The following is a 26,412-nucleotide window of genomic DNA, read 5'->3' on the forward strand; positions in this document are numbered from 1 at the left end:
TATATATGATAGTATAAACAAAATTTTTATAGGCAAGGAGGTAATTTAGAAACCATTGTTTATTTTCTTCTAGTTGGTTCTAAATACCCTGTAATACTTTCATTCTCTTGAATGGTTTCACACTGTCTTCATACGTTTGATGCTATAGTATACAAAGTTATACTCAAATATTTCAAGGAAAGAGGCACTATGGTAACTATTAAGTTGTGTTATCTTGTGTTGAAACACTATGTTGCTTAAATTGTTCTGTTCTGACCTGTATTGTTATGTTGTTATGTCCTCTTTTATCTCAATCTCCTTTTTTAAAATTTATTTATTTTTATTATTTTTTAATTAAGGAAAAAATAAATTTAAAAAATAGCAGAATATAGTATAGTAATATTTTTTATTTCCTTTTAACTTGATTTGAACCCCGGTATTGCTCTGACCATTTTGTTTTGACTGATTTTTACTCTATTCTGTTTTGTTTGATACTATCAAGTTTGAGGGTATAGACAACTACTTTGAAGGCAATAAGATTCACTATGATGCCCACTCTGGTTTGACTATTATCGTCTTTTGAAGTCCTGTAATGTCTCCAATATTTCGGTTTTACTGGTGTTGTTCTGTACGGTTTTGTTCAATTTTATTATAATTGATTATATAGGCAATTCTTTTTAAGGTAGCAAGAGGCATTATGGTAACCATTGTTGATCACTTTGTATTCTGTTTTTACATCATGTACTATGTCCATTCTTTGTTTTGACTAATTCTGCTTTGTTTTGTCACATTTGGTTTTATGCTCTTCCAAAAAAAAAAAAGTAATAAGAACTGTGGGAGTAATAAAACCCAAAATGTGTAATTGTTATTCTGAAAAAGAGAGGGAAAAGAAAGTGCTGTAAAAGATACAACTGCATGTATGTTTAAGTGTGTAAGATAGATAACCATATTACTAAGTTTTGGTGGATCATTGAACACAAATGTTTGAATGTCCACTTTGTATGCTTTAATTTTGTAACTTGAACAACTATTTCTAAGATGACAATATGTAATCTATTAACTAGTGATTTATTACTGTTTATTTTTTTGAAATTCTGTATTATTTGTACCCTTTTTATGTTTTTTTCTCTTTAAATAAAATTTTAAAAGAAGAAAATGGAAGGATATTCCTTGCTCTTGACTAGGAAGAACAAACATTGTGAAAATGGCCATACTTCCAAAACTATGATACAGATTTAACCCAATCCCAATCAAAATACCATTAACATACATCACAGATCTAGAGAAAAGACTTCTAAAATGCATTTGGAAACATAAAAACCCCAGAATAGCAAAGGCAATTCTGGGCAAAAAAGGCAAGACAAGAGGCATCTCAATTCTTGACTTGAAGCTATACTACAATGCCACTGTGATAAAATCAGCATGGCACTGGCAAAGAAATAGATCTGAGGGTCAATCTACCAGATTAGAAGATGCAAACACAACTACAAAGACACTCAGCCACCTAATATTTGACAAAGGGGCTAAACATGTTCACTGGGATAAGGATAACCTCTTTAATAAATGGTGTTGGAAAAATCAGAAAGCTCTCCACATGCCGAAGACTGAAACTAGATCCATGCTTATCACCATGCACAAAACCAAAGTCTAAATAGACCAAAAACCTGAATTTTAAAATAGAAACACTAAATCTACTGGAAGACAAGATAGGCAGAAATTTTGGAGATATATGGGTAGGTAGAGAATTCATGAACAAAACGCAATCTTCATGGGGAACACTTCAAAGAATCAACAACTGGGATCTCATATTATTGAAAAGTTTCTGCACTTCAAAAAATGATTAACAGAGTGAAAAGAAAACCCACAGAATGGGTAAAATCTTAGCCAGGAGCCCCTCAGACAAAGGACTTATATCCAGAACATATAAAGAATTGAAAAACATCAAGCCCCCCAAATTCAAAGACCCTCTACAAAAATGGACATCTGAGATGAACACACAGTTCTCAGATGAACATATACAAATGACAAATAAATACATGCAGAAATGTTCACCATCACTGGTTGTGGGAAGCCGCCTATGATGGCGCCCATTTCCTGCTTCCGGGTTCTTCCCGGCCTGAACAAGCCCGCCAAATTGTCATATCTGCCCAGCTACCCGTGACGCTAGCCTATCAGCTTGTTAGGCGCGCTTCTCTGTGATTGGATACTGCTTCCCCTTATAAGAGGTTGTTCCTGCCCCCAACGGGCAGAAGAGGAACCAACGTTGAGGGTGGCGGACCTTGTTAGGTCCGGTTCGCTGTACGCAATAAACTTTGAGAGCTGATCCTGCTCGAGTTTGGTCTCCTGTCTCCCGCGGCTCCGGTCAACTGGTCATTTGAGAAATGCAAATTTAAACAGCATTGAGATTTCATCTCACTCTGGAAAGGATAGCTGACATCAAGAAATCAGCTGATTAACAAATGTTGGCCAGGATGCAGGTAAAAAGGAATACTTCTCCACTGTTGGTGGAAGTGTAGACTTTTGCAGTCACTGTGCAAATCAGTATGGAGATGCCTCAAAAAACTAGGACTGTAAGTTCTATTTAATCTAGCCCTTCCCCTCCTGGGTATTTTCCCATAAAAATTTAAAAGGTCATGTCACAGTGATATATGTGCACCCATGTTCATAGCAGCATAATTGCTAAATCTTTGAAACAACCAAGATGCCTATCAACCACAGAGAGGGTGGAAAAGATGTTGTCATGATTTATATCTGTGGCCCCAGGCCCCATGCATTTGCATTATGCACCCATGATTGGTTCATTATATAGTGTTTTAATTGATGGTGTCAGTGATACACCCACATAAGAGTAGAGCCAGGATGTGATGTAATGGCAGGAAAAAGATGTGTCTTGCTCTCTTGCTGGTTTCTGCCTTGCTATTTGCAGCTGCCATGAACTGCAGCCCCGCCATGCCACGCTGCCTTGGAGCCAACTGAAAATGGACTGAAACCTCCAAAAACTGTAAGAAATAAACCTTTCCTTTCCCAATTTTGGTCATCAGGTATTTTGCCTCAGCAACAAGTTAAAAGTAAAGACAGAATTTGGTACCAAGGAGTGGGGTCATTTGCTGTGACTATACCTGACCATGTTTTTTGAGAGGCTTTATAAATGGCCTGTGAGCAGAATTTGGAAAGGTTCAAACATGTTGCCTGGATTAACAGAGCTGGAGCAGCTTAGGCTGCTATGTAGAGGAGATTCTGTTCAGAGCTCAGGATATCAGAAAGCTGATAGAAAGACTCTTGGTAAAGACCAAGTGTGGGAGATTTCTGCTGGGAAGAAGGACTGTATTGGTTGTTGGACTTCCAATGATGTGTGTTATGGCTTAGCAGAAAGTTTGTCTGCTTTTGCTCATGCCCAGATACTTTGCTTGAGACTGAGACAAGGGGCAATGGACTGGTTCATCTGAAAAAGGGAATTTCAAGGTAGTTGAATGTTGAGGCTGTGGTATGGCTATTGTTGGGGGCCAGCTTTATGTTGCAAATCAAGAGCAAAGAGCCCACCAGAATAATTTACAGCTCTGTGAGTTTCGCCAGAAGGAAAATTCCAGGAAAGCTGTGGATTGTAAAGACTGGGTTGAGACTTTGATTGCTGAGGAGAAACAGAGATAAGAAAGATGGCCCTAGGGAATCTCCGGAAGCATCAGGTCTCCACCCTTTGCAGCCTCAAAACTGTAAAAGTGAAAGAAGAGGAAGCTGCAGAGCACCATGCTCCAGAATGGTGACAGAGGCCACCTGAGGTTCCAAAATGGCAGCAACATAGAAAAGCCTTTCTTCACAAACAGGTTCACATAGCCCAGCAATCCAGACAATCGATCCCTACAGCCAAGAGAGCAAAAAGCCTGGCTACTGCTCCAGATGGCAGCAAACCTTGGTGGCATCCACATGGTGCTTTTAGGTGCAAGTAAAATGCACAAATTCTGAGGGTAAGATGGCTTCCACCTTGATTGCAAATGACCTTGGAGGCCAAGCAGTGTGCCCCTGAGAGAGCAATTTGTAAAGATATAAGGGTGAAGCCAAAAGTGCAGTGGAGACCCCAGAAGTTTGGAAAAGCCAGGAACATGGATGATCCAAGGAAAGCTGAAAAAAGCAAGCACAGATTTTAAGAGAGAAGCTGCAGCAACTGAAATCCCTGGAAGTGTATTGGGGGTGCAGTCACTCAAGCCTTTTGGAGCTTGCAACCAAATTGCTTCAAATGCTGAGCATGGAACTCTAGAACTTAATGTTCCTCCTGTTGGATGTTGGACTTGCTTTGTTTCCAGCGCTTTATATTCCCGTTTGTAACTTTTGGTGTGATAATGTTTGTCTTGTGCCTTTGCATTTCAGAAATGTTGAACCTTGTTTCATTTGTACAGGGCATTGAAGTTAAGAGTTTGCTATAGATCTTGGAGGAGACTTGAGATTTGGACTTCTCAGCAATGCTGAAACCATTAGGACTTTGACAAGTCTTGGAGATGGACCAAATGTCTTTTGTATCAAAAATATACATGAGTCCTGGGGGTCAGGGGTGGAATGACATGGTTTATGTCAGTGGCCCCCAGTCCTCATGTGTTTCCATTATGCATATATGATTGGTTCATTGTCTAGTGCTTGGATCGGGGTGTGAGTGATACACTGGCCTAGGGGTGGAGTCAGGGTGTGATTTAATGGCAGGAAGAAGATGTGTCTTGCTCTCTTGCCAGTTTCTGCCTTGCTGTTTGCAGCCACCATGAACTGTGGCCCTGCCATTTCACCCTGCCTTGGAGCCAACTGAATATGGACTAAAACCTCCAAAAACTGTAAGAAATAAGCCTTTCCTTTCCCAACTTTGGTCATTAGGTATTTTGCCTCAGCAATGAGTAAAAAGTAGCTAAGACAGGTGTGGTATTTTTATACAGTGGAGTATTGCTGAGCTATAAAAAGGATGATCTTGAGGCCTTCAGAGGGAAATGGAGACAACTTGAGGCTATTCTCATTAGTGAAGTAAGAACTGTATTTATAAATATCACATGTGTCTCTATTGTAAAAAGTAATAAGAAATGTAGGAGTAATAAAACCCAAAATATGTAATTGCTTTTGTAAAAAAGAGAGGAAAAGAAAGTGCTCTAGGGGCTGGGGATTTAGCTCAGTGGCATAAGTGCCTGCCTTGCAAGTAGGCAGTCATGGGTTCAATCCCCAGTACCGATAAAAAGAAAAAAGATTTTTTTAAAAAGTGCTCTAAAGTATATAACTGCATGTATATTTAAGTGTGTCAGATTGATAACCATATTATTAGGTTCTTGTTGGATCATTGAACAGAACTGTTTGCAGTTTCACTATTTGAATGTCCACTTTGTATGCTTTACTTTTATAACTTAAACAACTATTTCTAAGAGGACTATATGTAATTTATCAACTAGTGATTTCTTACTGTTCACTTTTTTTGAAATTCTGTATTATTTCTACACTTTTTCTGTTTTGTTCTTTCTCTTTAAATAAAATTTTAAAACATTTTTTTAAAATATCAGCTACTCTTAGAAACAACATAAAAGACTGCAAAATCTACATCATTGACCACAAAGCACCCAAGCTCTCACTGGTGATGAAACTGATAGAAAAGCAAGTCAATTTAAAATATCTCTCTCTCTCTCTCTCTCTCTCTCTCTCTCTCTCTCTCTCTCTTTCTCTCTCTCTGTCTCTCTGTGTGTGTCTGTGTGTGTGTCTGTGTCTTCTGTGTCTGTCTGTCTCTCTCTTTCTGTCTCTCTGTCTCTCTCTCTTTCTGTCTCTCTGTCTCTCTCTTTTTGTCTCTCTCTTTCTGTCTCTCTGTCTCTCTCTCTTTCTGTCTCTCTGTCTCTCTTTTTGTCTCTCTCTTTCTGTCTCTCTTTCTGTCTCTCTGTCTCTCTTTCTGTCTCTCTGTCTCTCTCTTTCTGTGTCTCTGTCCCTCTCTCTTTCTGTCTCTGTCTCTCTGTCTCTCTCTCTTTCTGTCTCTGCTGACCTATTTCTTTCAAAATAAATAAGGAAAAAGAGAATGCTTTCCATTTATCTTTAAAGAGTACTGAAAGAACAACTATAGTTAGTGCTAAGAGATTTTCAGATTGTAAGTACAATGTTTATTTCAGCAGGTCACCACTGATATAATTTCCTGAACACCATTCTCCAAATATATGGAGAATATTTAATTAGGATATGATATTCTTTTGCCAGGACACTGAAATATGAAGAAACTATTTATAAAATAAGATGAGGAAGTTTTTCTGCTTTTAGCCCATACACATGTGAACAGGAAATACCCACGTTGTTTGTACTGTGTTCCCAACATAAAAATGTCTGCAGAATACAGTAGTTGGGATATAATGGTACCATCAGAAGGAAATGCATGCTGCAGAAAACTCTCGAGCTGGTTACCCTTGAAAGTACTTGTTGCCACACTAGTCACTGCTGTGGAAGCCATATTTGCACCTAGTGTCTGGATAGTCTTGTTGAACATCACACCTATTGCAAACTCCTGTTGGGCCTTCTCAAAGATAGCATATGTTGTGCAATACAGTCCATGTACTTTTTAAAACATAACTAGTGAGATGACTGCTGATGCTGTAAAAAGTGCTGCTATGATTATCATTATGATTCCAAAAGGAATATTTTGGTTAAAACCAGTAAGGGGGTGTCTGGAAGACTGTGGATATCTCAGCAAGCAGGGAAGGATCACAGGTTCCAGAGGCACCGCAGCCTGTGGTGAGTGCTCAGCATACTCTGGCCGAATCCCAGACTGTTCAGGACCCTCCAGGCTTCTGGGTGCAGTGAAGTGGAGAAGTGGGTTTGAGGCCTCTATATCCACCTACCCATCCTGGCTGCACTTGGAGAACTGCGGAGCTTCCAATGGGTGGGTGGGCCCATGCTATCCCCGGAGCCCAGCCTGTTTGGGACTCCCACACCTAGCCATCCGTGTGCAGAGGAGGGGCTGGGCGGATCTGGGGCAACTGCATCAGCCCCCCCCCCGTGTGTCTGGAGGACTGTGGATGTCTCAGTGGGCAGTGGAGCATCACAGGTTCCAGAGGCCCTGCAGCCTGTGGTGAGTGCTCAGCACACTCTGCCCAAAGCCCAGACTGTTTGGGTCCCTCCAGGCTTATGGGTGCAGTGAAGTGGAGAGGTGGGTTTGAGGCGTCTACATCCGCCTCCACATCCCAGCTGCGATTGGAGAGCTGTGGAGCTTCCAACAGGCAGGTGCGTGCACAGTGTCCCTGAGGCCCAGCTTATCTGGAACTGCAGAGTTCTGAACAGGCAGAGGAGGGCCATTGGTTCTGCAGGCCCACTGGCTTGGGGTAACGTGGTGCCACAGTCTCAGTAACTGCAAACATAGAAGGGGATTTCCAGCAGACCCTGAGGAAGCGTTCAAACAACACTTGAAACACAGAAATATAGGAAACTGACAAAACGAAAGACCAAATTACAACCTCAAACCTCCAGCCCATCTCAAGAAACCTGAGGAGCAATGTATATAGAAGAAAATATATGCCATTCACCTCATATATCGGACACAATAGCTACTGAAATTAACAAGCAACTCCAGGAAGCTTTAAAGAAATTCAAACTCGAAATAATCTCCCAGGTAAAAGATGAAATGATAAAAGAAATGAAAGAGATTCTGAATATATCTAAAGAAAACACAGATAAAAAATTGGAGGAACTAAACAAAAACATAGAATCCCTAGACAAGCAATATAAGAAACAAGCACAATACATAATGCAGATGCACAGAGATATACAGGAAATAAAAAACTCCACTGAAAGTTGTAAAAACCACCTTAAGGAAAGTGAAGATAGAATTTCAGACCTTGAAGACAGGATTGCAGCTACTGAACAGGAAAGGAAAGATCTTTTAAAAATAACAAGGAATCAGGAAACAACAATTCAACAACTGCAAGACGATGCAAAGAAAAATAACATAAGAATGATAGGGATTAATGAAAAAGAAGGAGACAACATAAAGGATGTCAAGAGGATATTTAGAGAAGTAATAGCTGAAAATTTCCCAAGGATGAGATCAAAAACCGACATCAGGATCAGTGAAATATATAGAACTCCAAATAATCATAACCAAAATAAAACTAAACCCAGACATATAATAATCACCATTCCAGAAATCCAACACAAGAATAGATTCTTAAAAGCTGTCAGAGAGAAAAGACAGATCACTTATAAAGGAAAACCTATCATAATCACAGCAGACTTCTCAGCACAAACAATAAAGTCAAGAAGAGCTTGGAGTGAAGTATTCCAGATCCTAAAACAAAATGATTTCCAACCTAGACTGATGTATCCTGCAAAACTATCTTTCAAAATTGATGGTAAAATACAATGCGTCCATGACAAAGAACAGCTGAAGAACTTCATGAACACCAAACCAACCCTGCAAAAAATATTGAAAGACAGTTTAGATACACAAAGGAAAAAAACACTAAGCAAAGCAGATAATTAAACATAACAGAAAGATAAAGATGCAACAGCAGAGAGATAACATGTCAACAATAAACCAGCATTTAACAGTAATAACCATTAATGTAAATGGTCTCAATGCACCAATCAAAAGAAACAGACTAGCAGAATGGATCAAGAAACAAAATCCAACCACAGGTTGTTTACAGGAAACCCATCTAACCCAGAAGGATACTCACAGACTGAAAGTCAAAGGATGAAAAACAATACATCATGCAACAGGAATCCAAAAAAAGGCAGGAGTAGCCAGTCTGTTTGCAGACAACATGAACTTTAAACCAACAATGACCATAAAGGACAAAGAAGGTCACTACATACTCATAAGGGGAAAACTCCAAGAGGAAGAGACAACTATCTTAAATGTATATGCACCAAACTCCAGAGCACCCAGTTATATAAAACAACTATTAACAGAAATAAAAACTCAAATTATCAGTAACACAATTGTAACAGGGGACCTCAATATGCCATTGACACCAAGGGACAGATCAACCAGACAGAAAATGAGCAAAGAAATAATAGAACTGAATCACACCTGCGAACAAATGGATTTGATAGACATTTACAGAATGTTCCACCCAACAACATCAGAATACACATTCTTCTCAGCAGTACATGGATCATTCTCTAAAATAGACCATATATTAGCTCACAGAACATATTTAAACAAATGCAAAAGAGTTGAAATCATCCCTTGCATGTTATCGGATCATAGCGCTCTGAAATTAGAAACTAATGATAAAAGATACTGCAAAAATCCCGCAAACACATGGAAACTGACTAATACACTATTGAGTAATCAGTGGGTCACAGAAGAAATCAAAGAAGAAATGAAACAATACCTAAAATAAAAATGAAAATGCAGATACAACTTACCGGAATTTGTGGGATGCAATGAAAGCCGTCCTCAGAGGAAAATTTATTGCACTGAGTTCCCACATCAGGAAAACAGAACAAATACAAATAAATAACTTGATGCTACACCTCAAACAGCTAGACAAAAAAGAGCAAGTCAAGCCCAAAGCCAAAAGAAAAGAGGAAATTATAAAAATCAGAGCAGAAATCAATGCAATAGAGACTAAGAAAACAATCCAAAGAATCAATGAATCAAAGAGTTGGTTCTTTGAAAGAATAAATGAAATTGATAAGCCCCTAGCCAACCTTATTAAAAAAAGGGAAGAAAAAGCTCAAATTCATGCAATAAGAAATGAAAAAGGTGAAATCACTACAGACCCAATAGAAATGCAGAAGATCATCAACACCTAATTCGAAAACTTCTCCTCTCAAAAGTTTGATAACACAGAAGAAATGGACAGATTCTTAGAAAAATATGAAGTACCAAAGCTAGATCAAGAGGATGTAAAACTGTTGAATAACCCAATCTCTGTTAATGAAATTGAAAATGTAATTAAGTCCTTACCTATAAAAAAGAGCCCAGGCCCAGATGGATTCACTGCAGAATTCTACAAGAAATACAAAGAAGACCTAATGCCGACACTCCTCAAACTATTCAATGAAATTGAAAGGGAAGCAATCCTTCCTAAGTCATTCCTGGAAGCAAATATTACTCTAGTACCAAAACCTGAGAAAGACCCAACTAAAAAAGAGAACTATAGACCGATCTCCCTAATGAACACAGATGCAAAAATCCTCAATAAAATATTGGCAAATAGGATGCAGCAAATCATCAAGAAGATTATACACCATGACCACGTGGGATTCATCCCAGGAAAGCAAGGATGTTTCAACATATGCAAATCAATAAATGTAATCCACCATATCAATAAAGCCAAAAATAAGAATCACATGGTCATTTCTATAGATGCAGAAAAAGCCTTTGATAAGGTCCAACATTTATTCATGATAAGAACTTTACAGAAAATTGGAATAGATGGTCTTTACCTCAATATAATAAAGGCCATTTATGACAAACCAACAGCCAGCATCATACTAAATGGCCAAAAATTGAAAGCCTTTACTTTAAAATCAGGTACAAGACAAGGATGTCCTTTATCACCACTCCTATTTAATATAGTACTGGAAGTACTAACCAGAGCAATTCGGCAAGAGAGAGAAATAAAAGGGGTAAAGATAGGAAAAGAAGAAGTTAAATTATCACTGTTTGCAGACGACATGATACTCATTTTCACAAAGGGATAAATCAACTAGACAAAAAGTCAGCAAAGAAATATAACTGAAATAAAACTGTGAAAAAATGGATTTAGTATATTTTACAGGCTGTTCCAACCTTAGTCAGGCATGGTGGAACACTCCTGTAATTCCAACACTGGGGAGGCTGAGGGAGACAGATAATTGCAAGTTTGAGACCAACCTGGACTACAAAGTGAGCCCAAGACCAAGCTGAACCAAATAGTGAGACCCTGGATCAAAAAAGACATAAAAAATAGAATGTTCCACCCAACACATTAGAAAACACATTCTTCTCAGCTTCACATAGGACATTCTCCAAAACAGACCATATATTAGCCCATAGAACATTCTTAAGTAAATTATTGAAATTATTCCAGGCATATTATCTGACCACAATGCACTGAAGTTGGAAATTAATGGCAAAAGAAATTACAAAACCTACATAAACACAAGGAAATTAAATAACAACCTTTTGAACAATCAGTAAGTAACAGAGGAAATTTAAAAAATTAAGTAATACATACAACTCAATGAAAATGCAGATACAATGTACAGAAATCTGTGAGGCACAAAGAAAGGGATCCTAATAAGGAAATATATAGCAATAAACTGTCACATCAAGAAAACAGAATGAGCACAAATAAACAACATAGCGCTACACCTCAACCTTCTAGAAAAAGAAAGAGCAAGTAAAACACAAAACTTATAGAAGAGAGGAAATTATAAAGATCAGAGTAGAAAGTAATGCAATTGACACTAACAGAACAATGCACAGAATTAATAAATAAAAGATCTGGGTTTTGGAGGAGCAAAGATGGAGGCTAGATAATACAAAGGCTACAGAGGCTCCCTGAGGTAGTCAACTTAGAATTCAACATAATATAGCGTGGGGAGTCCCGAACAGAGGGAAATGAATTCTCTCCTCCCAAGAAGAAACTAAGGTAAGAAGAACCAATCAAACATACAGTCCCAGTGCTACTATTGGAACAACTAAAGGTTCAGTGCTCCTACAGCAATGCCTAAACCTGAGCAGTGGTGACTTACCAAACCTTCTGAAATCCTACCACTTCAACTCACTGGAAACCCAGTCACACTGAGGTCAGGGGTCGGTGAGCCAAACAGAGCTGAGCTAGTGGGAAACCTGCATCGACCTGTGGTGAGTGACAGGAGTAAAACCATTCCATAGAGAAGGGGGCTCCAACAGATGACATTCTGGGACTGGGCAGGACTGGCAGGAACAAGGGGCAGCAGTGACTTCAGTTAGTTGCTCCCTTCCTGAGTGGGATTGGTGGAGTGAGCTTGGCCTGGGTCATGCAACCTGGCTGAGACCTAATAGGTTATCTGAAATCAATTCCCTATGTCAGTGGTGCACACTAATGCAGTGAAGGACTCAGCAGGTTGACTGGCCTGGAGAGGAGGTGGTGCACACTAATACAGTGAAGGCCTCAGAAATTTGACTGATCCAGAGGGGAGGGACCAGCATATGCTGCCCCTGTTTGCAACTCACTGGCACACTGCAGTGAGAAGGGTCACCTAGCCATCATGCTTCAGAAGAATTGTAACCAACAAAGAAAGAAAGTAGGGCCTCTTGGAAGAAACAAAAAAGATGGGAAGAGGAAGCAACAACAAAAAGTGGGGGTCCCAACCCTGAGAACATTGACCCAGGCCAGGTAAATACAAAGGAGAATGAGGACAGCAAACATGCAATATTAGACACAGCACCAGTGGACATAAAGTGAGATCTTTGGGATCTCATAGACAAGTTCAAAAGGGAAATATTTAACCAAGTAAAGCAAGATATAAGAAGATTAATAAAAGAGATGCTAAGCACCCCTCAGGAAAACACAGATGGAAGAATGGAGCTACTCAAGCAAAGGAGAGAACATGAAGCAGATTCAAAGAGATTACCAGGAAACTAAAAACTCTATGGGAAAATGGCAGATCTACTTGAAAGAAACTAAGGAAAGATTATTCAAACTGGAGGACAGGTTTTCAGTGTGGGATTAGGAAAGGAAAAATTTTTTTAAAATAACAAGGAAACAAGCAGTAGCAATACAAAGGCTAAAAGACCACAAGAGGATCTATAACTTAAGAATAAAGAATGTGAATGAAGAAGCAGGGGTACAAACAAAGGATATTCATAGAAATAATTAAGGAAAACTTCCCAAACATAGGAAAAGAAATGATACACAGATGTATGAGACATACAGAACTCCAGCCACCTATAACCAAAATAGAGCCACACACAGGCATACAATAATCAAGATCCCAAAAATTCAATATGAGAATAGAATATTAAAATCTGTTAGAGACAAGAAACAGATCACCTATAAATGAAAGCACACCAGTTTAACAGCAGGCTTCTCAACACAGACCATCAAGTCAAGAAGAGCCTGGAGCAAAATATTACAACCCCTGAAAGAAAATAACTTCCAGCCCATATTGATATACCCTGAAAATCTGTCACTAGAAATTAATGGAGAGGGGCTGGGGGTTTAGCTCAGCAGCATAAGCACCTGCCTTGCAAGCAGGCAGTCATGAGTTTGATCCCCAGTACCAGTAAAAGAAAAAAAGAAAGAAAGAAATTAATGCAGACACAGGGCAAAGAGCAGGGACATGCTCTGGATGGAAAGGAGAGTAGAGAGTAAGCAGGGCAAATAAAGTTGGGCAGAACAAGACTGAATTGGTTTCAATTGTGTGAAGCAACTGTGGCATCTAGTGGTTAATAATCATAATGCTATAATACTTCTGAGCTCCGAAAAATGGCAGCTTGCTAGGGGGCTGGATGGAGAGTCTCTGCAGAGAAATCAGATCAGGAGCCAGAATATGACAACATGGAGAGGGCCAGACAAATGGATAAGGATTCTTATTAACCATGGCGGTACTTGAAGAGGAAAGAAAAGCACAGGTGGTGAGCTGAAACCCGACACATTCACTGAGATCCATTCTGTGCTGTACTAGGTGTGCCTGGAGGATCCAAAGTCATGCTGAGCCCACAGCCACCAATGATAGGAGTTGGTGAATCCTGGCCCTTAACGGGAGGATGCAGCTCAGTGAGGAGTGAATCCAAGGGAAAGAGCTATATTGGCTCTTGGTAAGTGCTGGAAATTGGGACCTGGGGCCCCACAAAACAGCCAGAGCCACCTGGCCACGCTGGACAAGACTGCAAGAGGACCATATACCTGGGCTCCAAAGCTGGGCACCACAGTTTTCTGACCAATCCGTGCTGTGCTGGGAGCACAGTGAAGATACGCAGAGCAGTGTGCAGTGGACTCAAGAGGAAGAACTGCATTGATTTCCAGTGAGTGCTAGGGATTGGGCCCCGCAGCTGCTGTCACTAACTGGAGGACATCTTGGAATTGGGCAAAGCCCAGCACTGCAGCAGCATCAGTTGGCCACCCCTGGTGCAGAGGGGACTGGTGCAGGGCATTTGCAGTTGGACAGATCCTGGCACCAGAGTGACATCAGGCAGATGCCCCTGGTGTGGAGAGAACTGGTAGGGTCTGTTGGGGCTGAGCTATGCCCCTGGTTGGGACCCAATAGGAGGTACAAAATTGTCGCAACTCTGTGACATCCACAAGGTACACCCTAACTTGTGGACTGACTGACTCAGAGACTTGAGGCTATCCTGCACCATCCAGGCACCCCTGTGTGTCCCTCAGATAATGGCAAATTGAGGCGGGCAGCAAAACCCCAGTCAACACACTTCAGAAAGACCCTAAGCAATACAGAGAGGACCAGAGACCCCCAGGACACACCTGTATGAAAGAAACCAGAAACATGACAAGAGGTAGAAATTTTTTTAAAAATCTCCAGCTGCCAAACCGAGGAAAATAAGCCCAGGAGAAGTAAATACAGAAGAGAACCAGCACAGTAACTATCCAATACTAGACACAGCATCAGCAGACATAAAGAAAAACCTCCATGACCTCACAGATGAATTTAAAACTGTACTTCTGATCCAAGTGAGGTAAGATATAAAAAGATTAATTAAAGAAATGATAAGGCCCTCCCAAGAGAACACAGATGGAAGAGCAGAAGAAATCAGAAAAGAAAGAGAAATCTTTGGTGAACAATTTAAACATAACCTAGAATACATGAAACAGATCCAAAGAGATTACCAGGAAACTAAAAACTCCATTGAAAACTGGCAAAATGCCTTGACAGAAACTAAAGTTAGCCTTTTGAAATTTGAAGAGAGGTTTATGCTATATAATCATAAAAGAAAAGACCTCTTAAAAATAATGAGGAACCAGAAAGAAACAATTCAAAGGCTAGAAATGATAAAGGGATACATAACTTAAGAATAAAGCATGTGAATGAAGAACCAGGAGTAACAAAAAATGATCTACAAAGACTATTCACAGATATAATAAAGGAAAACTTCCCAAACATAGGAAAAAGTAATGATATCCAGATAATTGTGGCATACAGAACTCCAGCCACCTACAACCAAAACAGATCTACACCCAGACATATTAATAATCAAGATTCCAGAAATCCACCAAAAGAACAGAATACTAAAAGCAGCCAGGGCAAAGAAGCATACTACCTACAACAGAAAAATTATCAAAATAACAACAGACTTATCAACATAAACTCTCAAATCAAGAAGAGCCTGGGGGGAAATAGTCAAAGCCCTGGAAGAAAATAATCTGCAACTAAGACTGATGTACCCAGAAAAACTCTCTCTCAAAATTAATAGAGAAATAAGATGTTTCCAAGACAAGGAGGAACTGTGGGAGTTCATGGCCACCAACCGAACCCTACAAAAAATACTGAAGGACATTCCATAGAGAGGAAAAAATACCAAGATTCCAGCAACAGTGGCAGAGAGGCCTCAATGAATGGGGCAGACAGTGGAATGAAGGACTAAAATGGACAAATTATAGCAGTAAAATAGAATAGCAGACATGAGGCAGAGACAGTAAGCTATAATCTTTAATAGACTAAATCATTAATACACAAAATCTTTAATACACTTTATCAAGATGCTCTAAATAGGAAATACACTCAACCCAAAAGAGGGTTAATAAACTAAAATTCAAAGATGAGAAAGCAAAACTATATGTGATAGGAAACCAGAGACAAATAGGGACAACCCATCCAGCTGCCACAGATAGATTGGAAAGCTATGACATTTTTGGGCAGTGTAGAACTACACAGCTAGAAGGAAGGAAAACCCTATAACTTTATTAAGTAAAGGATTACAGCTCAGGATTAAGCTTAGGGGTAAAAAGGCTCAGCAACACTCAGATAGACAATAGGCTGGCCCCCTAATCTAAAAACTAAAGGGACTAGTGGGACCCAAAACATACAAAGCATCCTGATAAGGCGAAAGGTGAAAAAAGCCTAAAAAAGGAAGGCAGAGGACATTGTTAATAGTGTATCAGGATTTAAAAGTCACAGTAGTCTTATCACTCTGTTTAGTTTGATTTTATTTTGAAACAGTCTATCCACTCATATTAGATTTGAGGGCACAGACATCTAACTCAAAAATAGCAGGTTATACCATGGTAACTATCCTTAATTTCCTATTAACTTAAACTGAAACCCTGTATTACTTACATTGTTTTATGATGACTGATCTTATTTGAATCTGGTTTGTTAGACTGTGGCTTTGCCTTGGCTGATTTTATTTGAATTTGGTATGCTTGATAGTATCAAGTCTAAAAGTAGAGGCAACTACTCTGAAGATGACAAGATGTAAAAGGTATCCGTACCAGTTTTGATTGTTAACTGCTTTCAAGTCCTACAATGTCTTCAAAGTTGTGTTTTTATAAAAATAGCTATGTAATGCCATGCTTAACTATACAATGCCTGATGATGTGGGCAATTCTATTGAAAATAACAAAAAAAAAGCATAGTAACTACTGTAGATCACCTAATATTAACGTCTTATATGTCTTTTTCATTTCATGTTTTTCTATGAATTTGTTTTATTGTCTTGCTTTGATCTGTTTTTCCCTGTAATACAGAAGGGATAGATATATATGTAGGGATTCACACTGGAAGAATTTCTAAACTATTTACGGGAACAGATTATATAATGCACAATGTAATGAACAGATATTTTGAAGAAGAAGAGACACTAAGAAAACCAATGCTAATTCTGTAGCATTATGATATAAAATCTAGCAATACTATTATTCACTATTCAGAGTTATATTAGTCTAGTCTCTTAAGTTCAGTTTCAGCATACATAAAGATAGGGACAGCTACTATGAAGAGAATAAGAGACATTATGGTAGTCATTATTGACTTTCTCAATTTCAGGTCTTGAAGACCTAAAAAGCCTTTACAACCTGTAATGATTTGATTAGTTCTATAATATGCAGTATGTATTCAATGTGTGTGAAGATGAAAACAACTATTTGGAAGAAAACTAGAGACAATAAGATAGACAGTGAAGACCTTCAGTGGACTTGCTTTGAAATCTGTATTGCTTTAAATTGTTTCTTTATGAACTGTATGTTGTGTATTGTCATGTTTAATCTTACCCTCTTTAAGATAAAAAACAAGTGCGTAGGACCGACAACCATATTACTAAGTTTTTGTTGGATCATTGAGCAGAACTGTTGGCAATGTCACTATTTGAATGTCACTTTGTATGCTTTAATTTTGTAACCTGAACAACTATTTCTAAGATGACAATATGTAACTTATCAACTAGTGAGTTCTTACTGTTTATTTTTCTGTAATTCTGTATTATTTCTACCCTTTTTTTCCTCTGTGGTTTTTTTTGGGGGGGGGGTGTTGTTGTTGTTGTTGTTTATTTCTCTTTAAATAAAAAAATAACTTAGTGGAGAAACAAGATGCTTCCAAGACAAAGAAGAACTTGGGAAATTTGCAACCACCATTCCAACTCTACAGAGAATACTGCAGGGCATTCTAGAGAGAGAGGATTCCAGAACAGTGGCAGAGAAGCCTCAATGAAAAGAGCAGAAAACAGAATGAAGAACACAAGCAGAAAACTGATGGAAAAAAAAGAGCATAACAGAAATGAGGCAGAGAAGGTTGGTTATAATCTCTAATATAGATGGCCTTGATACACTAAATTTTAAAAAAACACACGTAGAGTAGATCAGGAGGTAAGGTTCATCGAGATGCTATTTTTAGGAAATATAATTAACATGAAAAAGAGTACATGGACTGAAAATCAAATATGAGAAAACAATGCTCTATGTGACAGAGAACCAGAGAATAATAGGGGCAACTAGACCAGTATGTGTGGATAGGTTAGAAAGACAATCTTTAATAGGTAAAGGAATACAATTAGAGATAAAGTCCAGGAGAGAGGAGGTTTGGAAAAACTTAGGTAAATAGCAGGTTGCCCCCCCCCAATTTAAAACCAAGGGTCTTGGTCAGAAATGCACAGTGTACACTGGGGAAGTAAAAGAGGAGGGAGAGTCTTTAAAAAGATGGCAGAAGATATTGTTAATAGTGTATCAGTAACCCACATTACTCGCACCACTCTGCTTAGATAGATTTTATTCTGTCCCAGTTTGCTACTTGCACTAGATTTCAGGGCACAGATAGCTATCCCAAAAACATCAGGATATAGCACAGTAATCATCTTTAATTTACTATTAACTTAATCTGGAGCCCTGTATGACTTACACTACTTTGTCATCTATGATCTTAATTAAATCTGGTTTGATTGATTGCTGTTTGGTATTGACAGATTTTATTCAAAACTAATATGATTGATAGTATCAAGTCTGAAAATATAGACAACTGCACTGAAGATGACAAGACTCTATGGTACACATTCTGGTTTGATAACTGCCTGTTTTTGAAGTTTTATACTATATACAAAGTTGTGTTTTTATTAATACTGTTATGTACTGGTATATTCAATTATACTATGTCTGATGATATAGTCAGTTCTATTGAAGATAACAAGAGACAACACAGGAACTATGGTAGAACTCCTTGTACAGTGGTCTTATATGTCTTTTTCATTTCATGTGTTATAGGAATATGTTTTGTTTTGTCTTGCTTTGTTTTGTTTCTCCCTCTTATACAGAAAGGATAGAAATATATGTTAAGACTCATGCATGTGTAGAATCTATAAACAGTTTATGAGAACTGATCTTATGACCCATGATGAAATGAACAGATACTTTGAAGAAAAAGAGACTAAAGTATCCAATGCTGATCCTGGAGTGTCGTAATGTGAAACCCAGCAATAGTATAATTCTTTGTTCAGAGGGATATTAGTCTGCTTGAGTTTGTTCAGTCTCAACATAATTGAAGATATGGATAACTTCATGTATGTTTAAGTGTATATGATTGATAACCATATTTCTAAGCTTTTGTTGGATGGTTGAACAGAACTGTTTGCAGTCTCACTATTTGAACCCCCACTTTATATGCTCCACTTTAGTATCTTGAATAACTATTTGTAAGAGGACAATCTGTAATCATTAACTAGTGATTTCTTACTGTTTATTTTTTTCTTTGAAAGTATGTATTATTTCTACCTGTTTTCTGTTTTGTTTAGTCTTTATTTAAATAAAATGTTTTTTAAAAGACACTACAGTACCCAGTGCTGATCCCAGAGTGTCATGATGTGAAATCCAGCAATACTATTATTATTTGTTCAGAATGATTTTAGCCTGCTTTAGTTTGTTTAATTTCAACATAAATGAAGATATGAATAACTGCATGTATGTTTAAGTGTATAAGATTGATAACCATATTACTAAGTTTTTGTTGGATAGTTGAACAGAACTCTTTGCAGTCTCGCTGTTTGAATTTCTACTTTATATGTTCTACTTTTGTATCTTGAACAACTATTTGTAAGAGGACAGTATGTAAACATCAACTAGTGATTTCTTACTTTTTATTTTTTCTTTGAATGTATGTATTATTTCTACACATTTTCTGTTTTGTTTAGTCTTTCTTTAAATAAAATTTAAAATAAACAAGAAAGAGCTGGGTTTTTCAGAAGAAAAAACAAAATTGATAAACTTCTAGCCAACCTTATCAAGAAAAAACTCATATGCATGCAGTAAGGACTAAAAAGAGAGAAATCACTACAGATTCCATGGAAATTTTGATCAGGAATACCTACTTTGAATATGTACTCAACATGGAAACCACAGAGGAAATGGACAGATTTCTAGAAACGTATGAAGTACCCAGGCTGACACAAGAAGACATAACAATTTTGAATAACCCAGTAACAGCTCCTGAAATTGAAAACATCATTAACAACTTAACTGACAAGAAAAGCCCAGGTCTTGTTGGGCTCACAGCTGAATTCTACAAGAAATTTAAAGAACATTTAATGACAATACTCCTCTAACTTTTCAATGAAATAAAAAGAGAAGCAACCCTCCCTACCTCACTCCGGGAGTAAAAGTATTACTGTAATACCAAAACCAGAGAAAGTCCCAACCAAAGGGGAAAACCATAGGCCAATCTCACTAATGAACATTGATGCAAAGGGTCTCAATACAATACTGACAAATAGAATGCAGCAAATCATCAAGAAGAGTATACATCATGACCAAGTGAGATTTACCCCAGGAATACAAGGATGGTTTAACACATGCAAATCAATAAATGTAATACACCACATCAACAGAGCCAAAGGCAAAATTCACATAATCATCTCAATAGTCACAAAAAGAGCTTTTGTTAAAGTACAGCATTTGTTCATAAGAAAAGCCCTACAGAATGTTGGAATTCATGGTATCTTTCTCAATCTGATAAAGGCAATGTACAGCAAACCAACAGCCAACATTGTGCTAAATGGACACAAACTGAAAGCTTTCACTCCAAATTAGGAACAAGACAAGGAAGCCCACTATGACCACTCCTATTCAGTGTAGTTCAGGAAACATTACCCAGAAAAAGCAGACAAGAGAGAGGAATAGGGATAGGAATAGGATATACAAAAGAAATAAGAATAGGAAAGGAAGAAGTTAAATTATCACTATTTGCAGATGATATGATACTGTACATAGAAGATTTTAAAAACTCCATCAAGACTACTTGAGTTAATAAACAAATTCAACAGTGTAGCTGGATACAAAGTCAACTTCAAAAATCAATAGCATACCTGTACACAAATAGCAAACTTATTGAGAGAAATTATGGAAATAACACCCTTCATAGTAGCATCCAAAAAAATGGAATACTTAGGAGCCAACCTAACAAAAAATGTAAAAGATCTATACACTGAAAATTATACTAGTCTAAAAAAGGAGATTGAAGAGAATATTATAAAATGGAAAGGTATCCCTTGCTCTTGTTTAGGCAAAACCAATATTGTGAAAATGACCATACTCCCAAACTGTTATACAGATTTAATGTAATTGCAATCAGAATACCATTAGCATATCTTACAGATCTAGCTAAAACATTCCTAAAATTCATTTGGAAACAGAAGAAACCTAGAATAACAAAGAAGTTCTCAGCAACAAAAGCAAGGCAGGGGGCATCTTAATCCCTGACTTGAAATTATACTATAAAACTACACTGATAAAATCAGCATGGTACTGAAACAGAAACAGACCTGAGGATCAGTGGAACAGATCGGAAGATGAAAACAGTATTACAAAGACATTTAGCCACCTCAGCTTTAGCAAAAGGGCTAAACATGTTCACTGGAAAAAGGATAGCCTCTTTAATGGTATTGGAAAAATTGGCTTTCCACATGCCAAAGACTGAAACTCGACCCACGTCTATCACCATGCACTAAAATAAAGTCAAAATGGATCAAAGATCTAAATACTAATACAGAAACACTAAATATAATGGAAGACAAAGTGGGTAGAAATCTTGAAAACATACAAGTAGGCAAAGAGTTCATGAACAAAATGCAAAACACACAAAAAGTACTTCAAAGAATCAGTAACTGGGATCTCATCTTAGTAAAAAGTTTTTACATTTCAAAAGAAGTCACCAACAAAGTGAAAAGAAATCCCACAGAATGGGAAAGAATTTTAGCCAACAGTCCCTCAGACAAAGGCCTTATACCCAGAACATATAAAGAATTGAAAAACATCAAGCCCCTCAAAATCAAAGACCAAAAATGGGCATTTGAAATCAATACATATTTCTCAGATGAAGATATACAAATGGCAAATAAATACATGAAGAAATCTTCACCATCACTGGTCATTCAAGAAATGCAAATTAAAATGACATTGAGATTCCATCTCACCCCAGAAAGAATGGCTGCCATCAAGAAATCACCAGATAATAAATGTTAGTGAGGCTGTGGGGGAAAATGAACACTTCTCCACTGTTGGTGGGAGTGTAGACTGGTGCAGTCACTGTGCAAATCAGTATGGAGATGCCTAAAAAAACTAGGATTGGAAGTTCTATTCAATCCAGCTATTCCCCTCCTGGGTATTTTCCCATAAAAACTGAAGAGGTCGTGTCACAGTGATACATGTTCACCCATGTTTACAGCAGCACAATTTGTAATAGCCAAATTTTGGAAACAACCAAAATGCCCATCAACCACAGAATGGATGAAAATTATATAGTAGTTTTATGCAATGAAATATTATTCAGCTGTAGAAAGGATGATCTTGAGGCTCTGTCATGATTTATGTCAGTGGCCCCTAAGCCTCATGAAATTATGGATGTCACCCAAATCTAGTGTTTGTGATTGCCTCATTGTCTAGTGCTTGGATTGGTGGTGTGAGTGCTATACCCACCCAGAAGTGGAGCCAGGATCTGATGTAATGACACAAAGAAAGTTTGTCTTTCTCTTTTTGCTTTCACTTTTGCTGTTTGCAGTGGCCACGAAGGGCTGCCCCACCATGCCACCCTGCCTTGGATCCAACTGAATATGGACTGAAACTGCCAAAAACTGTAAGAAATAAACCTTTTCTTCCTTCATTTTGGGTATCAGGTATTTTGTCTCCTCAACAAGTAAAAAGTAACTAAGACAGAATTTGGTACCAGTGGAGTGGGTTTATCGCTGTGACTTAACCTGTTTATGTGGTTCAAGAGCCTTTGGAAATGGTTTGTGGGAAGTTTGGAAAGGTTCAGAGATGTTGCCTGAATGCATAAGAGCTGAAACAGTTTAGGCTGTTTTGCATGGGAGATTCTTGTCAGAGCTCAGGAGACCAATCTTCTGGGAATAAGGACTGCATTGGTTGTTGGACTCCAGATTATGTGTGTTATGGCTTGGCAGAAAGTTTGTCTGCATTTTGCTCATGTCCAAAGACTTTGCCTGAGACTGAGTGTAAGGATAGAGGACTGATTAATCTGGCAAATAAATTTCAAGGCAGTCTTATGTGGAGACAGTGGAATGGATATTGTTGGTGCTTTTAGCCAGATTTATGTTACAAATCAAGAGCAAAGAGCCCAACAGAATAATTTAAAATGCTGAGTTTTGCCAAAAGGAAAACCCCACTAAAGCTGTGGATTGTAAAGATAGAGCTGAGACTTGAATTGCTGAGAAGGAACAGAGAAGTAAAAAAAAAAAAATGGCCAGCAGTCATTCCAGGAAGCAGTGGGCCTCCATGATTTGCAGCTTCAAAACTATAAAAGTGAGAGAAGAGAAAGTGGCAGAGCACCATGCTCTAGAATGGCAATAGAGGCTACATGATGTTCAAAATGGTAGCAGCCATATGACATTCCAAAATGGCAGCTGTCATATGTGGTTCAAAAATGGTAGTAGCTACCCCAGGTTCCAGAATGGTGGCAAGGTAGAGAAGCTTTTCCTCATAATCAGATTCACAAAGCCCAGCAATCCAGGCACTCAACCCCTACAATCAAGAGAGAGAAAAGCCTGGCTATAGCTAGAGCTGGCAGCAAACCTTGGTGGCATCCACATGATGCTGATTTTAGGTGCAAGGGAAATGCACAAATTCTGTGATTAAGATGGCTTCCACTTTGATTGAAAAAGGCCTGGGAAGCCAAGCAGTGTGCCCTTGAGAAGGCAATATGTAAAGATGTAAGGGTGAAGCCAAAGGTGTAGTGGAGACACCAGAAGTTTGGAAAATCCAGGAATGTGGCTCATCAAAGGAAAGCTGAAAAAAATGAGTAAAGGGGACTTAAGAGAGAAGCTGCAGGAGCTGAAATCACTGGAAGTGCCGTGGAGGTGGAATCACCCAAGTCTTTTAGAGTTTGCAACCTGATTGCTTCAAATGCTGAGCATAGAACTTTAGGACTTAATGTTTGCCCTGCTGGATGTTGGATTTGATTTGTTTCCAACACTTTGTATTGCTGTTTGTAACTTTTGGAATAGTAAAACATTACCATTGTTTTACATTATCTTGTGCCTTTGCATTTTGGAGATTTTTAAACTTGCTTCATTTGTATGAGCATGGAACTCTAGGACTTAATGTTCACCCTGCAGAATGGTGGACTTGCTTTGTTTCCAATGCTTTGTATTCTCCTGTCTGTAACTTTTGGAATGATAAAGTTTATCTTGTGCCTTTGCATTTTGGAAATGTTTAACTTTGCTTCATTTGTACAAGGGGTTTGCCATAGATTTTGAGAAGACTTGGGTCTTGGACTTTTCAGTGATGATGAAATTGTTAGGACTTTGGCAACTCTTGGAGATGGACTAAATGTCTTTTGTATAAAGGGTGTGCATGAGTTTTTTGGGGCCAGGGATGGATTGTCATGGTTTATGTCAGTGGTCCCTAAGCCTCATGCAATTATGGATGCAACCAAACCTAACATTTCTGATTGGTCCATTGTCTAGTGCTCAGACTGGTGGTAAAAGTGCTACACCCACCTAGGAGTGGAGCCAGGATATGATTTAATGACAGGAAGATGTGTCTTTCTCCTTTTGCTTTTGTTTTCACTTTTGCTATTTGCAGTGGCCATGAAGCACTGCCCACCAATGCCACACTGCACTGGAGCCAACTGAGTATGGACTGAAATCTCCAAGAACTGTAAGAAATAAATCTTTCCTTCCTTCATTTTGGATGTTGGATATTTTGTCCCAGCAATGAGTAAAAAGTAACTAAGACAAGGCTCTTATAGGTAAATGGAGACAACTTGAGACTATACTCATAAGTGAAATGAATCAGACTCACATTTGTAAATATCATATTGTCTCTTTAGTGTAAAAAATAAATAGTAATACTAATGAACTGAAAGAGTAATAAGATCCAAAATGTACAATAGATACTGTAATAATGAAAGGGAAAGAAAGTGCTCAAAAAGAAAGAACAATTTTCAGGTATACACATTTAACTGTATGTATATTTAAGTGTGCAAGATAGACAACCATACTACTAATTCTCTGTTACTTCATCAGAGAAAATAGTTTGTACTGTCATTGTTTCATTGTCTGTTCATTTTATGCTTAGATTTTGTAAACTGAACAACTACTTCTAAGATAACAAACAATGCATAATATATTAACTATTTCTGTTTTTAATTCTGTATTATTTTTACCCTTTTTTCTGTTTTGCTTTTTAAAAATAAAAAAAAAATTTCCCAGACCAACAAGGGATGAAACCCAACCACAATCGCCCAAGTTATAAAATCCTAAAGCCTGGAGCACATGGACAGCAAAGTGACAGATATAGATGAAGAAGAGCACAAAGGATCTGAAGGAATTGTCACTCTTGAAGGCTCTGTAAAGTGGTCTATACCAACAGACAAATGAGCAAGATGTGAACAGCACAAACCACAGGATACTTAGTTCAAAATCAACCCCTCTTGAGGAATCAACAAAAAACCAAGCCAGACATCTAAAGATATTCAGAAATAGTGTTACAGCATGGAGCATCCACAAGTAGTGTATGAGATTTACTGTCTTCCAAAATTCTACAGGAATGTCTACAGAAAAGTCCTGATATAAACAAAGTCCCACAGGAAAATTCTCGGAAAGAGGAGGCCAATTATTTTTTCTGCCATGTTGACTGAAGTTTTGCATTTCTTATCCTCAATTATCAGCTTTTCTTTCTAGTTCTTCCTGCTGCTTTAGAAGTTCAGTTTGAGCAAGAACATATTCCTTTGCATTCTCTGTATAAGCTGGATGTTCCTGTTTTGGTTTCACTATTTCTGGCTGTGTATTAGGTATATTAGGCAATGCTGCCTGGTAGAGATGCTCTAGAATCCGAGAATGGATTATACTCATCAAGGCCTGGTGGAACATTTCTTGTCACCTGTGTAACTGATGGATCCTTGAAAGGGTTATTGAGATCTGAGTCCACAAATGGGTTACCATCAAAATCTAGCATCTCTCTGGTGCTCTGCATCCCCAAGATCATGCAGAGAGAGCCAGATGAGGAGAGGCCACCGCCCATTACTTTCATCTTTTTAAAGTCATGCTGTGGCTGTTCTCTGTCCATATAGATCTGAACCTCAAATTTCTTTGGATACATATATGTGACTTCTTGCTTTCACAATCTCTTGAAAAGGGTATTGTTTTCTTTGTTCACTGTTGATATACAGAATACTATCAATTTTGTTATGATTCTGTATACTGCTTCTTTGCTATATTTATTAGTATCAGAGTAATGTTATATTCCAATAATGAATTTGACAGTACTTCTCTTTCAGTTTCGTTGAAGATTTTGAGAAGTACTGGTGTTAGATGTTCCCTGATGTTCTTATAGAATTAATTCATCATTGAATCCATCAGGTTCAGGGCTTTCCTTAGTTGGTGAGTTTTTCATTACTGCCTTAATTCCATTTCCTGTTATTAGACTATTCATCATTTTTATATCTTCTGGGTTTAGTTTTGGTAATTCCTATGCATGTAGAATTGTATTGATTTCTTTAGCTGGGGATGGTGACCCACACTTATAATCCTAGCACTCAGGAGGCTGAGACAGGAGGATCATTTGAGTTCAAGGC

At 38.1% G+C, this 26,412-nt stretch overlaps 1 pseudogene; it reads right to left on the reverse strand.

The window, feature by feature from the left end:
- Window positions 1-6,148: 6,148 nt before the first annotated feature.
- On the reverse strand, window positions 6,149-25,793 carry LOC100720761 (secretory carrier-associated membrane protein 1-like; annotated as a pseudogene).
- Window positions 25,794-26,412: the final 619 nt, after the last annotated feature.

Source organism: Cavia porcellus, unplaced genomic scaffold (assembly GCF_034190915.1).
Source record: "Cavia porcellus strain 051 isolate PalLab524CR breed Dunkin Hartley unplaced genomic scaffold, mCavPor4.1 scaffold_2, whole genome shotgun sequence".
In the NCBI taxonomy this organism is placed as follows: Eukaryota; Metazoa; Chordata; class Mammalia; order Rodentia; family Caviidae; genus Cavia; species Cavia porcellus.